The sequence below is a fragment of the Sapajus apella genome, unplaced genomic scaffold (genome assembly GCF_009761245.1).
Source record: "Sapajus apella isolate SASKATOON/1434 unplaced genomic scaffold, GSC_monkey_1.0 scaffold3, whole genome shotgun sequence".
In the NCBI taxonomy this organism is placed as follows: domain Eukaryota; kingdom Metazoa; phylum Chordata; class Mammalia; order Primates; family Cebidae; genus Sapajus; species Sapajus apella.
In genome coordinates, this window is record NW_022436943.1 from 1 (window position 1) to 3,838 (window position 3,838).

General features: G+C 48.0%; 1 long non-coding RNA gene across 1 annotated transcript; it reads left to right on the forward strand.

Annotated features, from left to right (window-relative positions):
• The first annotated feature begins 269 nt into the window (after positions 1-269).
• LOC116529399 lies at positions 270-1,406 on the forward strand. The gene is made up of 2 exons (XR_004259487.1): positions 270-390; positions 1,304-1,406. It is a non-coding gene; the product is annotated as an uncharacterized LOC116529399 (long non-coding RNA).
• The last annotated feature ends 2,432 nt before the right edge of the window (positions 1,407-3,838 follow it).

Here is a 3,838-nt window from a genome sequence, read left to right on the forward strand (position 1 = left end):
ATCTCAAAAAATAAATAAATAAATGAAAAGAGAAGTTTTAAAGTTTATTACCTCATGTTAGCCTTTTAATTTCTGGAAAGCAGAAAAGATCAATCAAATTAAACACAACAACAGGAAAACCACCATCAGGAGGTCTCCAGGGGCCCTTTAGCAAAATTCCAAAAACATGTCTCAGCTGTGTGGAAATAAGACTTTACAGCAGCCAGGTGCACTGGTGCAGGACTGTAATCCCAGCACTTTGCGAGCAGAGGCAGCCAGATCGCTTTGTGCTCAGGGAAACAGAGTAGAAACCCCCATTCTCCCACCACCACCCCCTTCTCTACTGAGAATACAAAACTTAGTCAGGTGTGGTGGCAGGCACCTGTAGTCCCAGCTACTCAGGAGGCTGAGGTGGGAGAATTGCCTGAGCCCGGGTGGCAGACATTGCAGTGAGCCAAGACCTTGCCGCTGCCAGCCTGGGAAACAGAGCAAGCCTCCGTATCAAAAAAGTAATTTAAAAAAAAAAAAGAAAGAAAAAAAAAAAACAAGATTAAGATGGACCCCAGAGTTTAAAGATACATGTTTAAGAGGAACCCATTCCCCAAAAAAATCCCAACCCTTTTTCTCTCAATCATTAAAACACCAAAAGGGTGTAATAGTTTTGCAGCCTAGCTGTAGTAGGCTGATAGTAACCCCCCAAGGTGCCCATATCCTAATCGCAAGAACGAGTGAACATGACCTGGTATGGCAAAAGGTGCTTTGCAGATATAATGAACTTAAGAATCTTTGGCTGGGAAGATTATCCCAGCCTGTCCCAGCTGGGTTGGTGTACTCACCCGGATTCTTATAAGGGCAGAGCAGGTCATGGAGAGTGGTGGGAGGCGTAGTAATGGAAGCAGGAAACTTAAGTCATTCAAGAAGGGCAGCACACACTGAGGATTGCAGGCCATCTCCAGGGCCAGGAAAGGGATTCTCCTGCAGAGCCTCCAAAGGCACTGACCCTGCTTCCCCCTTGAGTCAGTAAGACTGACTTTAGAATTCTGGCCTTCAGAACTGTAAGGGCATACATCTGTTTTGTTTCAAGCCACTAAGCATGCGGTAATTTGTTGCAGAAGCAACAGAAAATTAGTATTGTAGTGAAGCCTCAAAACCCACCTGAAGGGGCTGGGTATGGTAGCTCATGCCTATAATTCCAGCACTTTGGGAGGCCGAAATGGGCAGATCACTTGAGGTCAGGAGTTTGAAAACCCATCTCTATAAAAAATACAAAAATTAGCCGGTGCAGTAGCACATGCATGTAATCTCAGCTACTTAGGAGGCGGAGACATGGGAATCGCTTGAGACCGGAAGGGAGGAGGTTGCAGTGAGCTGAGATTGAGCCACTGCACTCCAGCCTAGGTGACACAATGAGATTTCATCTCAAAAAACAACAACAACAACAACAACAAATCACCTAAAGGAAGGTTTCCAGTTCTGTCCCCAACCCAACTCCCAGAAAAAGAAATTTCTTGGATGTGGACCATGAACAGGGAAACAAAAGCACCTCCTCATGACAGAGCCCTACCCAGGAGAAACCCAGGGAAGGCATTGTCAGGCCAACCACTCTGCCAAGGCTATTTTCTTTTTCTTTTTTTGAGACACAGGTTCACTCTGTCTCCCAGACTGGAAGGCAGTGGCATAATCTCAGCTCACTTCAACCTCTGCCTACCCAGTTAAAAAGATTCTCCTGCCTCAGCCTCCCAAGTAGCTGGGATTACAGAAGCATAGCATGCCTGTCTAATTTTTGTGTTTTTAGTATAGACAGGGTTTTGTTATGTTGCCCAGGCTGGACTCGAACTCCTGGCCTCCAGTGATCCACCCAACTCAGTCAGCCTCCCAAAATGCTGGGATTACAGTTTTGAGCCACGGCACCCAGCACTCACCAAGTCCTTTGATGGCAGTCTTTTTCAGGTGATTAGTCCTTGTCTAGCCTGGCTCTGCCACAGTCTCCCTCTTACCAAGTTGGAATCCCTAGCTACTCTTCAGAAGAGGAAAGTGTACTGCAATCCCAGCTTGGTATGGTTTAGATCTGCATTTAACTCGTGGAACCTGGCTGCTCCCCAGGCCCTGGAGAAAAAAGGGTTTCTCTGTGGGCATGATAGAGGATCGGCCTGTCTGGCACCCTTGCCCCTCACCACTGATCTTCCTGCTTCTTCTTTATAAACAGGCTCAGAGGAATGGCCGTTGAGTTTTTGGTCAGCCAGGGGCTTGAACACAATGGAATGTCTTCTAATACAGGTGACTACTATAAGCAATAAAACAGGTTGGGTTTGGCAGCTCTCATATGTAATCCCAGCACTTTGGGAGGCTGAGGCTGGAGGATCACTTGAGCCCAGCTGTTTGAGACCCGCCCGGGCAACAGGGTGAAAGCCCATCTCTACAAAAAAATAAGTTTGTCTTGCATGGTGGTGCACCTGTGATCGCAGCTACTGAGAGGCTGAAGCAGGAGGACTGCTTAAGCCTGAGAGGTGGAGGCTGCAGTGAGCCACAATCGCATCTGCGTGCAGTAAGCCTGGACGACAGAGTGAGACCCTGTCTTCAAAAAAAAAATTCCATTGTAAGGATGAAACAGGCTGAATACTGTGGTTCACGGCTGTAATATCCGGACTTTGGGAGGCTAAGGCAGGAAGACTGCTTGCAGCCAGGAGTTTGAGACCAGCATGCATAACATAGGGGGACCCAGTCTCTACAAAAAACACCAAAAAGCCAGACATGGTGGCACATTCTTGTAGCCAGCTACTCGGGAGGCTGGGTGGGGGGAGGATTGTTTGAATCCAAGGAAGGTGGAGGCTGCAGTGAGCCATGATGTCACCTCTGCATTCCAGCCTGGGTGCAGTAGTACAGTCAGAGCTCAGCGCAGTCTGCATCTGCACAGAGTGAGACCCTGTCTCAAAAAAAAGAAAAAAGCCTTGGGGCTCATGCCTGTAATCCCAGCACTTTGGGTGGCTGAAGTGGGCGGATCACAAGGTCAGGAGATCGAGACCATCCTCGCCAACATGGTGAAACTCCATCTCTACTAAAACTATAAAAACATTAGGTGGGCATGGTGGTGCACACCTGTATTCCCAGCTACTCGGGAGGCTGAGGTAGGAGAATTGCTTGAACACAGGAGGCAGAGATTGCAGTGAGCCTAGATTGTGCCACTACACTATAGCCTGGGATTACAGGTGCATGCCACCAGGCCTGGTTAATTTTTGTATTTTATTAGAGATAGGGTTTCGCCATGTTAGCCAGGCTGGTCTCCAACTCCTGAACTCAGGCGATCCACCCGCCTCAGCCTCCCAAAGTGCTGGGATTGCAGGTGTGAGCCACTGTGCCCAGCCTGATTTTTGTCAAGTATTTAAAAATATAAAACCAACAAACATTATTGTGCAGCTCATGGGCTATATAAAAACAGGTGGTGGGATCTCTTTCTCCCATGTAGATACTGTATGCCATGGTTTCCAGAGCCCTGGCTAGATGTTTGTTTGTTTGTTTGTTTGAGACAGAGTCTCTGTTGGCCAGGCGGGTGGAGTGGCATGATCTCAGCTCACTGCAACCTCTGCCTCCCAGGTTCAAGCAATTCTCATGCCTCAGCCTCCCTTGTAGCTCAGATTACAGGCACTACCACATTCAGCTAATTTTTTGTAGTTTTAGTAGAGATGAGGTTTCACTACATTGGCCAGGTGCTCTCAAGCTCCTGGCCTCAAGTGATCCACCTATCTTGGCTTCCCAAAGTGCTGGGATCACAGGCATGAGCCCTGGCTAGGTACATTTAAGGTATAATGGCATATGGAGGCTGAGGTGAGAGGGTCACTTGAGGCCAGGAGATCAAGGCTAG